Source organism: Echeneis naucrates, chromosome 10, assembly GCF_900963305.1.
Source record: "Echeneis naucrates chromosome 10, fEcheNa1.1, whole genome shotgun sequence".
NCBI lineage: Eukaryota > Metazoa > Chordata > Actinopteri > Carangiformes > Echeneidae > Echeneis > Echeneis naucrates.
This window is the reverse complement of record NC_042520.1, coordinates 24,112,217-24,126,159: the sequence shown is the minus strand read 5'-3', so window position 1 is coordinate 24,126,159 and position 13,943 is coordinate 24,112,217. Positions and strand designations below refer to the sequence as shown.

General features: G+C 37.7%; 1 pseudogene; it reads right to left on the bottom strand.

Moving 5' to 3' along the window:
* Window positions 1-13,290, bottom strand: part of LOC115049618 (piggyBac transposable element-derived protein 4-like) — a 44,179-nt pseudogene extending 30,889 nt beyond the window's left edge.
* Window positions 13,291-13,943: the final 653 nt, after the last annotated feature.

Below are 13,943 nucleotides of genomic sequence, written 5' to 3'. Positions count from 1 at the left end.
TTTTTTGGGTCCTCTGTATCTTGAGGTATTAGTTCATGAGTGTCTGAAATTGACTGCTGTTGGGCATTCCATGATGGAAAGACTCAGTCAAGGTGTTTACTATTACTTTCCTTTACCTTATAGCTTATAGAAAAACTCCATATGGACACCTTAACAAGTTTAGAAGCTTGAGTTTAATCAGAGATAAATGTAAAGCTTTAGTTCAGAGGAACAAGTTTTACGCTTCAGCTGGGAGCACTTTCCAAGATAGAGTCGCAGCAATGGCATTCACAGTGTTAGTTTATGTGCAATACCAGTGAAATTTTTTTTCTTGGTTTAATAAGTTGTAGTTTTTGGTTTTATAATTTTAATTGGTCTCATTGTATGTGGGTTTTTAAGTAATGAATAAAGATGCTTTGATGCCTGTCTGGCGAAAAATGTGATGCATATTGAGGCCAAGACAAATTTCCACAAGTGGAAAATTAAGTATACCTTATCTTCAATGAGCAATGATGTTGGGATAAAATGGGTTTTGAATATGGATATCAGAAAAAGTGACATTTTAATATTTCTGGAAATTGTGATATTTCCACTGGGTCTCTTCACTTGCAGTATTCACAAAAATATATTTGAATTAAATGCAAGCTGCTGTAATTGCACTAATTCCCCCTCTTTTTTTGCTTCTGCTTTTGTCTTTTATTTGCCATTTAATAACACATTATGTGCTTAAGCTTTTCTGCTGTTTCTCTTCCTGCCTTCTCTCTCATCCTCCCTATTCCCTCTATCTCTGGGGAAGAAGCAAAAAAAAAAAAAAAAAAAATTATTTCCTTCAGCAGTGCCACCCGTCACATTTCAGTCTGCCATACTATTTAAGAAAGGAGAACAAAGAGGCCAATGTGTTTTTAAAGAGGCTGTCAGTGAAAACAGTTTTAAATTGGTTGTGTTGTATATGACTGTGTGTGTATGTGTGTGTGTCTGTTGCCAGTCTGCTTGCTGGCTTGATTGCAGGGGCAGGTGGGTATAGACAGATGAACATCAAAAGGTGACAAAATGACTGGAGAATTATAAAAATACATATTTTGATATTTAATATAAGTTTGATTTTTTTTGTTCTCAAAAAGCTAACTCCCGCTGCCACGATAACAAACAAACAAACAAAAAAACCCAAAACAAAACAAAGTGTATGTGCTATGAAAAAGAGTACTGGAAAATTGCGCTCAAGTACAGCAACAGTACAAGTGCAATTACTTGTGTGAAAAAATAGAGGCACAGACTCCATAAGTCAGATGTGTTGGGAGTTAGGGTTAGGGTTAGAGGGGTGTCAGTCCTTTTTAACCCAGCACACACCAGCATTATTGTTGCCCTTAAACAGCTGGTTGTAAGTGTGAGACTATTTAAAGCAGCAGTAAGTATATGGTGAAAGTTCTCAATTGCAGCATCCTGGGACTTTGCTCTCAAACTACTATATGCTTTGAAGCAAGGTGGCACTGAAGGTGATGGGGTGGACTGTCAATGTTGGTGCAAAGATTATTGTTCAAGATGACAAAGGTGACAGAAAAGTTGGACTTAGAGAAGGGGTGATATGCAGCTCAGGGACACAGGGTCAAACACAGGCCTGAACCTTATAGATATGCACACTACCCGGTGTATCTACAGGTTCCAGTGTTGGGCAAGCTTCTTGGAAAGTGTAGTGAGCGTAGCTACTCTAACATTAATTGCAGCTTAACTACATCAAAGCTTTTACCCTCAGAAATGCAGCAGGCTAAGCTACAGCATAATGAAAGTATGATTTTATCTGTACTGAGCACTAACAACATATATAAGAGGAACGACGGACGGCCTACATGCCAGGCATCTTAAAATGACCCTAATAAATATTTACAGTTGAACAAAATAGTCTAAATCTAAGTTGTATTACTTCAGTTAAGTATTCCTCACAGTGCACAACAAAAGTAATGAAATCTTAAAATCCACTTGGAAACAGTAAATAGAATAGTTTTACCTTTTTAAAGGTGCTTTCTTCTAGTCTAGTTTGGAGAAAAGTCCTTGATTAGGTTGTTAAAGTCCGACTCTCAAAGTATGTCATGTTAAAATCGAATCGAAGCAACAAGGCAGCGGAAGGGCAGCCATCTGCCTCGACTGGTTGGGTTGAGAGAGGGAGAGATGGTGGGGGGGCAGAGAGAGAAGTAGGGGCAGTGAGAGCGAGTGTGAAGGAGATGAGGGCAGGGGTGGGAGGACTCGGTAAAGGGATGGAGAAAGAACCTGAGCAGGATAGAGAAGATGCCATGGGAAACACCTAAAATAAAGCCACATCGTTTTGAAATCTTGATATCAAAATCCTGTATAAAACAACAACAACAACAACAACAACAACAACAAAAATATATATAACACGTCTGAACGGACTCCAGGCTTTTTGGAGCCTGGTTGTCTGTTTCACTCCAAAGGGGAAATGATTTATAAATTATCTGCTGACTTACATTTTTAACAGTGTAGGATTTGATTATTTTTTTTTTTTTTTTATGGTTAGAGCTTTGTAAAAGGATATTTGTCCCATGTACCGACTGCAATCTGCTGTTGAAATATAATCACCTTAGCCAACGGTTCAATTGCTTTATTCACCAGATATGGGGTTAGACAACAGCCCAGATGGGGACCTTAATAAAGGGCAAAATAATCATAGGTAATACCATTAGCATGCACAGAGGCCATGGGGCTTGAATAATATGATCTTGATCCAACTGAAAAAAGTTTACTCAAAAACATTTTTTTCCCAGCACTGTCTGTGTGTAGCTTTATTCTTCACACGTTTATGCCTCAAGGAAAACAACTTCTACATATTATTAGTAGTTACCATGTGTGGAAAAAAGATTCCCATTATATCCAACTTGAATTTGGATACACTTTTTTTTGTACTTTTCAACAACCAAAGAGTGACTAAACATATACATTGTACTGTTCCTTTTTATGACAATACAGGATCATACATTTCCTTACATTCTGTCTGGTCCAGAAAAATTATAATGATCATGAAAATATATGATATATGACCGCAGACAACGGGAAAGGTTTCTTGATATGATGGGTGGACCTCTTTTCTCAAGAACATGGTCAGACATGTTTAAGTGTAAGATTTACACCTCTCTGATACCTGATCACAATCAAATAAAGATGCCAGATTTTTCATAATTCGTTTGTGCCGATGCTTGACGTAACATGAGATGTAAAGCATCCTGATAGCCTTCACATAGATTGAACTTAAAACTTTGCTTTAAATTGAAATCTGAATCTGATCCACTTGACAGTGAGAATAATGGATGGATGAGTGGATCACTGAGTGGACAGAGGATGGATGACATAGATAAATGGAATCTGTAATTTGACCATCACCATTTTTTTACATTGCCTGCGTATGTCTTGGCATGCACTTATATATTTTACTTGTCTTATTACACCACTTCATGAACACATAGTTATCTCTCATCATCCCTCTGTTTAGTCTGCTGCTCTCCCTTTTTATACCTCTTCATTGTAAAATAACAACTAATGCTCTCCTTCAGATTGTAATGTGTGATGTAAATTTCCAAGATTTTATATATATATATATATATATATATATATATATATATATATATATGTGTACAGTTAGTTTCTGTCGCATATGATTACTTTGCCTATAAAATAAATAAAATGGGTACTCAGACAAACATTTTAGTGTACTTCACTGGCTGAATTTGTCATCATTGCAGGATAAGGCTAAATACCCTATGGGGATATTGTGTGGTTAGACTAGTAGATAATGAAAGTTTGCAAAAAAAAAAAAAAATATATATATATATATATACAAAACAAGAACAAGATATCAAGGTAATCAGAGCTGCATGGTTTTAACAAACCAGAACTATCCTCATTGACTATTCTTCCCAAAATAATGTAATAGGAGAGGGATTTGGGAGGAGAAGTTAAATAACAGAAATAATCAAAAGGAGATTTTGGTAAAAGCAGCACAATAGAAAGGGGAAAATAATAACGAGACATGTTAATTAACTTTTCTTGTTTTCTTTACTTCTTTTTCTTTTATATAATTACAACATTTTGGTTTTGCGAAGGATCATGACCCGTAATCTTTTTCTGCTGAGTTCGCTTTTCTGATTGTAGACTTGACAGTAAATGCAAAGCATAAATAAGTAGAGGAGAGCTTTGTCTTTTTTAATCCTGCAGGGTTGTGAATCCCAGCAGTGGCATGGATTTTTTTTATCCAGAAATTAATATTCTCCAATATATACGCAACATAATTTGTATATATATATATATATATATATATATATATATATATATATATATATATAGATATATATATATATATATCTGTTAAGGAAATAGAAGGAGCAACAGACAAACAGTGAAATGATTACCATCACACTCATAATTGTCCATTTATGGGTAAATGTATAAAATTTAAGTGTCAGTGGGATGTAGATATATGACTAGATATAATGCCAAAAATGAATGACACTGAATGCAGTTTGCATCAAGATGCTGATTTTAGCCGCACACCAGCAACAACCAAAGACAACAAGGTCAATAACGATTGTATTTGATAATCAATATTGCTTTAGCTCTGGCGCACAAAAGACAGCGCACAGCACAAAACAAACCTGTGTTGTATTCCATGCCAAGTTTCCAATTATGAATTTGAATGTCTCTATCTTAAGTGCACAAAAATTCAAGCACAGCATGGCACCAGGCAAAAAGGTAGCAAGGAAGTCAAAAATGTTGGGTGGGGCTTGGGTTATTAAACAGCTTGATTGCCAACTAATTTCCAATTACAGCCAATTACGTGACAAATATGTAGAGATGGGTTGATGATTGGGTCAGATTTGCAAGGAGGGTTTGAGAGAGTTACCCTCTCTCTATACAAAATATCAACGCCCTACAGAATTCTTTTAACCACACCAACTGATCAAAATCAATTCATTCCATATTCAATCATCAAAACATCATCATCAAATCTAATTGTTCACATTATATTATGAATAGTACTTATTTTTAAGTTAGCTGAGCAAAAAACAATTGCTGTGAATATGCACTTATTTGCCAAACTATAAGTACACTTGGATGAAACTAATGCAGTGTAATACAACAGACTGGCAATAAATCATCCCTTCCTGGGAATTTGAATGTTCTGTTCTTACCGATTCTGGTTTTTCTTATTAAGGCAAAATTTATTGTAGATCTTTTATATTACATCGTATTATTTGTATTTTACTGGACCTAATACCTTTGGTGTGAGAACATAGATGAATTTAATTGCCAAAGCTGAACTTAAATTAGGCATCGCATTGAATTCATCACTGAAGCAATGTGCGTCAAGAAAGAAATATATTTTTGCCCACAGTAAATGAAATTTAACAAACATCCAATAGACAATAACACTAAACCATTATTGATTGACAAAGTTTTTCTTCCCAGTGGTCCATAAAACCCTAGAACAAGTCAAGATCATAATCAGAAATACTTTTTTAATACCTCAGGGGGAGTTCTTATGTTATAGTGCTCCATGCATCTTTTACTGTTTATTCATTTACGGGTCGTAGGGGTGCTGGAGCCAATCCGGGTGAGGGTGGTATGCATCCTGTACAGGTTGCCAGCCCATCACAGGGCCAACACACAGAGACACACAGAGATCAAGACCAAAAAATTATTATCTGAATATGCAGCTCATTGTCTAGTAAACTGAACGTGCACAACCTGCTCAGCACCAAACAGCTGACAGATACAGTTAAAGATTCGCTGGCGAACATATTGGAGCATTTTATTTCTGTCTGCTGTTATTTCTCCTTGAAGTTGATAGAGACCAGGGCTGGGCAATAAATCAATTTAATCGAATGATTTGAATTTGTAGTATAGGACAATTTTTTTTTAAATGAAAATTGGTTTTCTCTTTAACCCCTGCTGAAGATGCTTCCCTTGGGCTCCTGTAGTTCAAAAGTGAGTGTGTCATTATGTACTGTTGTACCAACTACTAAATTCCTGAAAAAAAACTGCAGAAAACTGGGCAAAACCATATAATTTCACTGTGGCTTACGTTAGCAGAAACAAGGGGTCGAGCAGGCAAGTCAACACGAGGGTTTTAAGTCGGACTCCTGGGATGACTGTAGCTAACCATAGCATGTCTGAGCCAGAGGCTAAAATATTAGTCAAGCTGGAGAGATTGAGGAAACAGTAATTAGAAAGAAAGAAGCAGACCAAACTACACTGACAAAGCTAGGAACAGCAGTGAAAGGCTTGTATACAAATATCAAAGGTAAAAGAAGAAGAAAGACACAAGGGTATTCATCAACTCTTTTTCTGAAATTGCTGGAATAACACATTTGCTAACAGATTCCACACATTAATTTAAAAGGCTTAAAAACAGAAACCAGCTGTATGCTGGATGTGTAAGTAGCTTATTATTTGCTGAGATTTTAGCAGTTCTGTTTTGCCTTGATGGTTCTTCCAAAGCACAACTCACGCTTCTCTGGCCAGCATTCACACATCAAGCAGAAACTTGGTAAGGCCAAAGAAGCAATATACGCATACAATATCCAATGAAACAATAAAAAAAATAATAATAAATAAAAAAAAAATCCATGCAACTTTGGCCTTAAAAATCTTTTCAGTATCTTGTCAGCTTGTCGTTTGGATACGGACATCAGGCAGCGGAGGAGGAAGAGGATGAGAAGAAGAGAAGAGAGACACTGTAGAAAATAAATAATATGTAAACGAAAGGCAGACCAAAAAATTAAAGAAATTAAGAGACTGTGAGAAAGTTATTGTCGATTATATATGTAAATTCAATCCAAGAACAAGAAAGAACAATCCCTGCTTCCTTGTCACAGTACACAGTATTGGAATAAAAGGCCAGTTATCCTGACTGGTTTATTTTGCTTTGCGCATAGACAATGACTGTAGTAGATAAATGTAGGGAACAAAAGTTAAAGGACAAACAAAATTTTTAAATTTCAAGAGGTTTCAGTCTTTAAGGGCCCTCCGTAGTGGAGCCACCACTTCTCCCTCCTTTTTGATGCAAGAACCGAATAATCCCTTAAAAAAAAGGAGACCTGTTACTGTTCTCTCACATTTACACAACACAACACAAAGGGTAAATGTTTTTTTAGACATTAAATAAGTGCAAGTGGTGTGAAATGCTAATTTGGGACAATTGTGTTGCTTATCACCGTCCCGTATCTATATCAGGGAATTTGGATATTTCAATCAGTGATCAGCTCTTATAAAAATCGAAAAAGAAACTGTGTTATGGTTGGAAAAACAAGACTCTTTTGTTGCATGTCATTTCTGGGATGAAATGCAACAAAAGGCCAAACTCAAACCCAAGTTGCTGCCATTAGTACTAAGCCTTCATGGTACGTGCTGCCCCAGTTAAGTCACAAGGGCTGTGAAAACAATCATTTTGACTCTGTCACCTTGATATCTGGAAAGTTTACAAGGACATTTCACTATTTGCTGACACCTTGTTAAATATAATAAGTGCTGGCTGACCTCAGACTTTTCTGTTTGATTCCATTTAAGTACACGGTATAGTATATATAAGTATAGTGTACACAAGTTGTACACTGGATTGACTCAGAAAGACCATCATGCATTGCGGTCCACTGTTGTTATCACTGTGAAATGTATATATGCTTTGTTACAATGAAAAGCTTGGCAGGCAAAACATCAGCAACTGTAAGTGGTTGGGCTTGGTCCGGCAAACAGTGCATTTGTAGCTGATCATAAAATCCACATCTCCATCTCCACATCAGCCAGTTGTAATTCTATCCCAGGAATCTGTGTGACCATACGATGAGTGGATGCATGGAAGTAGAAGATCAGCATTTAGCTCTCACTGATATTAATTAAACAATGGCCAGTCTGATGGGCTACGCCGGTAAGTGTTTATTGGTCTGAGCTCCATAATCTGACATTATCTCCATATAGAAACAACCATCTATTAACTACAATAGGCTATATTGAAACAATTTCAAAAATAGATGAATTTACTAATCCTCTTCATCTGAGTTGTTTACATCCATGCATTTCTGTAACCAACAATGACATGGCGAGTTTTGAAGGTTCTTACTCATTCAGGTTACCCTTGTGTAGGATTTATCGCCACTAGCTCCTCTGACCTTTCAACTTCCTCTTTCAGTAATGGTACACATTTGCAAATGGATGACTTGGCCTTGTTACATTCAATTCTTACATGGTTTGATCTATATCTTTTTTCTTTTTTTTTTACTCAAGCGCATCTTTGAAAAGTGTTGAAAATGAATTCACCTCCTTCTTACTTTGATCTAGCCTCTCCACACGACTGATTATTATCTTGGGTTATTGTACGGCCCATTCTTGGCTGTACATTTCTGTGAACTACCAAGCCTTTACAAGGACAGGAGTGAGACATTCAGATACACTTACACAGAAAAAGCTACGCAAAACATATACATTTATCCATTTCGAGAATAGCATTTTTATTGATAGACATGAGTGAGGTCACAAACTTGGCACCCAGGGAATGGGCTGCCATCTAACTGACTCACAAGTTAAAAAGACAGCGTTAGTCAGGTCAGTACATATCATGTTTTCAGTGCTTTTTTGCTTCATTGTGGTGCACCAAGCTGTAATGGGGTAATTACTGCGCCCCAAGGCCAGAGGGCAGAAAACACCCTCTAACACTTGAAGGTTGATGAGAACTATAGCTCGAGTGCTTTCTTATTCAGAGAGGACAGTTAACACTCAAAAACAAACTTTATTTGAGGTTGATTCAAATGTCACACAGCCAGGTATATATTGTGACCACTTGAACCCAATCATCTCCCTTCACCACACTCTTTATCGCCACAAAGTTATCCACATCTTAATGTGATCTTACTATTCCTACCACACTTATAAACAAGCAATCAGGTACTTGAATACTATGACATCTTGTTAAATTTGCGAAGATCCTCTGTGAACAAAACCTTCCCAAGGCAAGTACACTGTCATCATTCACAGGCCACAAACAGAAACCACAAAGTACAAATGCTGACTAAGATTTTACAATCCATCATTTGTCACTTTTAATGAACGATTACTATGTGTCTGTGTGTGTGTGTTTGTGTGTTCATTCATTCTACCACTTATCAGTTTCTGGGTATCGGGGGGGTGTTGGAACCAATCCCAGCTCACGTTGGGCGAGGGCAGGGTACACCATGGACAGGGATTCATTGGGCCAACATAAAGACAACAGAAAGAGATGAAGAGGTAATTTAGAGTCACCAATTAACCTAAACATGTTGCCATCTGTATGTGTATAGTGATTTTTTTATTTTTATTTTTTTCCAGTGCAGGTCTTCTTCTTGATGATCGATTTCACACAACTGGAGAATTTGCACAAAATATATTTATAATGAATTTAAATATAAGGCATGTGAGTGAATCTGATGTATTCTTTTTTCTTCCTACATATTTTGCTTGGTTTTCTCCAAAAAGAAATGTAACACATTACATTTATATATTGTAGCCATAAAGGTCACCTATGAGGGGAGATATTATTACCTATTTCCATCAATTGCAAATGTGAAGCCAGAAGGTTAATATATATGACATTTCCATAGTTAATGTGCATATAATGTGAATGTATTAAAAAACATGAATTGTATGTGCTTTTGTATATTTTAGCCCCAACCCTGCCTCAGCAGGTATTAACACTTGGGATGGTCATTTATTTATGTAACATAGTAAATCTATCAATCTATCAATTAAAGCTGTTTTAAGCATATATATGTGTATATGCATCAATTAAAAAAAATCCACATTATGTAATAGCTTGCATGTATTTTTTCACAAAAACATGTATTTGCAACACATAGACTTCACACATTCACAGAATTGGGAGCAATTGCAGCAGTTCTTGTTGTGGGACCTCTTTTTCTATGTACGATAAATTTTTCATGAAGCCAATACCTAGTTTTAACTCACATCAGGCTAAATCATAGAAGACCCTCTTTAGTCATTAAATACAGTTGATGCCACTTGTATCAGACTGCTTCCTGTCAACAAGTCTGGACACATCAGAGATTGAACCTTTGCAAATGAAACATCTTTTCTTGGGAATGTGGACATGTTTTCACATCAAGTTCAATTTACTGACATGCTGACTATACGAAAGTGAAAAACTTTAAAGTGGTCATTAACATTTAGATACCATTCATCCATCTTCTTGATTTCTTGAGCAGAAGAGCATACAGACAGTGCACAGTGGATTTGTGTCATGAGTGGAGGTCAGTGGAGAAAGAGAAGCTTCTATGAGAGAAGCTTTGGTGGAAGGGGAAAGCTGATAGTTGTGTGCATTACTTGTAGCTCACAGGGGGATATTATTGAACAAAAAGAAAGAAATTGGCACTACATAAGAGGTATTATTAACAACTCCACTGTGACTCACCAAAAATGCTTCAGGTAAGGTAAAAGAATTATGGCGTTTTCATGAATTTGCACTCACAAATGCACACTTTTGAATTTGTATTTTTACTGGGCAGTGTCAAAATTTTGATCACATCTTTACACATCCTTGCACTGAGCAAGCAAAAAAGTGTGCATGTAAATGTATTTTTCACAGAGTGAGCGACACTGGAAGAAAAAGTTAACGTTTACCACAAACAGATAGGGGGAGAAATGAGTCACTCAGCAGCATTCAGCACTGATGATGCAGAATCCACTCATGCACCCACTCATTTATAGTCTTTCCAACAAAACATAAACTAACTCAGTATTGTGCACGTGCTTACACACACACACACACACACACACACACACACACACACACACACACACACACACACACACACACACAAACACACACACACACACAAACACACACACAGTCATTCAGCTTGTCATTGAATAATCATTCACATCTGTTAGCTGTTGCGAGGCTGCCCCGCACTTCTGTTGATATTTTGTGGCATACAAATGTGTTCCTGCTGCTATCAGAGCTCTCATTTGTGAGGCAAATGGTCTTTAGAGAAGCTGATGAGCACTGTAATGAACAAGACCCCCCCCCAAAAAAAAATAAATAAAAATAAAAATGCTGAGATATAAAGTATTTCACAAGCAGATATGTGTGCTGGTGGTGATGAATGGTTGAATGGGTTGGGGCGGGGAATCAGTGTTAAATAGATGACCCTTGATGGTTTATACCTTAGTCCAGATTAAAGCCAGTCAAGATTTCATCATTTAAGAGAAGCTGTTTCTCTCCTGCAATTTCTCAGAATTTTATAGTATATGATTGGAATTGCAGCTGTATATCAGGCTGAATGCGTCTTATAGTATATTAGGATAATATCAGCTCGTAATACCACCCTTCTCTCATATGGTGGATATGACACAGGTTGATTGATTGCATTTTAATTGCATTAATCAGGAGCAGACTGCTTGTCTATGGAAACACCTCCAACTAATCCTTTACTAACTCTGCTGAACTGAGGATAAATGTAAAGCTAATGAATGTTGCATACAATCTTTAATATGCTACATTCAAGTTGATATTAAGTCTGTCTTTTTTTTTTCACATTATTAAATCTTTTTATGGCATACTCCATCTATTCTTCACATTGGGATTTGTTTATGAGTCATGAGGGCTTAAGTATACTGCCAAAAACTGCAGTTCCTCTAACTACCACTCAAGAGTAATTCTAATAATTTGTCAGTTCCCATGGACTCCTATGTTAAAACAGCAGAAACTGAGGTATTTGTAGCATACAAAACCGCTTGGTTGCGACCTAATTTCTTCCTTTCTGACCACTGTATGTGGGTAATATAAGCTCTAGATAAGTGAACGTGATCTCTTTAAATGAGGTCTGAAAAAGTATGTTAACTGTTTGACTTCTGACCTCAACAAAAGCTATCAAAAACAAAAGCACCCCAGGCAATGGACCAGTTTAAAGGTTTCGGTTAGAGCAGGCCTGTAACTCCAGCTTTGACTCAGCAATCCATCTCTTCACTGTCCTCACTACATGCTTTGCAAATTTTAACTTCTGCCTGTAGGTTGGGATGAGATGGACCATGCAGTGATCAAAGAGCCGCAAGGGAACAGAGTGGTAGGAGTCCTTCAGAGCAGTGTAGCAGTGGTCCAAAGTGTTAGTGCCCATGGTGGGACACTTAAAGGGGAGGTGAAGCTATGAATCAAGTTAATATGATTTGCTAAATGAAAGTCCACTCTTAAAAAAATATCTGAAAAAGATTGAAAATGTAAACATATAGAAGAAAAATGAATGTTCCGTTATGTGTTTTGCAGCATGGACGCCGCCATCTTTCACCACTGTAACCTGTGACGTCACCAGGTTGGTGGTTGGTTAGCAGAGGTTGTTTATGAGAGATCGTTAAATATGGAGCCACAACACAGAAAACAAAAGGGAGGCCACTACTGTATTCCTCCTGGTTGTCAAAATGAGTTTTATAGGGTGGTTACCCGTCAAAAAAAGAATAGATTTTAAGGTCCTCCTGTTAGTTTACAAAGCACTAAATGGTCTTGCACCTCAGTACCTAACAGACATGCTAATTACTTACACACGAGCAAGAACCCTCAGGTCTATAAACACTAGTACACTAGTCATTCCCCGCACAAAAACTCAGGAAATTGAGGCTGCATTTTCTGTTAATGCCCCACACAGGTGGAACAGCTTGCCTAAGACAGTAAAGACTGCCCCGTCAGTCAATATTTTTAAAAATAGGTTAAAAACTTTTCTTTTCTCAACAGCGTTTGATTGATTGAGTGTGTGTGTGTTTATGTACTTGTTTACTCTGTGCTTTGTATTGTTTGTTGTATGCTGTCAAGCACACTGAGTCTGCCTTGTGCATGAAATGCGCTCTATAAATAAAGTTTGAATTAGAATTTAGAATTTGAAAGCTCAGGGCAAAACCACCAATTTCCATAAACTGCCACTGGAACGGAGAGCTGTACTGCGGCACTGGCTAGTGGCAATGAAGAGGGAGAATCCTTCGATGGGCGCTGACTCCAGGGTTTACAGTGAACATTTTTGGAGGAAGATTATACAGAGATTAAGACCTTTGTGTCAGGCAAACTAATTGTCCGCCGGACCAATAGACTAAAGGCTGAAGCGGCACCCTCTGCTTTTAATTTTAATGCTTACAGCCTGGGTTAGGGTTAGGGTCACCCCAAACAATCAGCGGCCCTGCTGCCTCTTCCTTCCATACTACTGGTGAGTTAACTCACCGAATGGGCTCAAAGGGACAGGGGGGCTCAAAATGCCTGTCCAGCTCGTCGTCATCCATTTCCGAAGGGTTAGGTTTGGGGGACAAAAGGGTTAGGGTTAGGGTTTAGGGTTAGGGTTAGGGTTTTCCTTAAAACAAATGCCTCCTTTGTGGTTCAGACTCACCTCAACATCCAAACCGCAAACCAACCAACCAACCCGGTAACATAGCTTCTGACGTCACTCCAACATAGAGACTCACATGCTAAATAACCAGGCTAAACTTACAAAATACATAATCCATAATATCTACGGTTTTACAGCTTTTTGAGAGCAGTGTTAATTCTAATATAGCTGAGCACCAGCATTGCTATTACCTGGTCAGCCAGGTGTTGTAACGCCTCTGTTACACCGGCCTGAGGTGGAACGTTAACATTGACCAGGATAAACGAGGAGAACTCCCGCAGAGAATAAAATGTTTATGAAAAGGGACTCCAAGTGAGGGCTAACCCTAACCCTAACCCAACACTGTGACATTGGTACACAACCTTCATTAATGTGAAAGCACGTTCCACTAGGAGAAGCTGGAAGCCCGGCAGCTGGAGAGAAGAACCTGGGATGTGCTTAATGAGCAGGTTTCACTGAAGCACAGGGTGGTGGAGTGGTGAAATTCAGAGTTCTTGGAGTTCAGCAGCAGTTCGTCCATCTTGTTGGCAAGGGGGCGGACATTAGCCA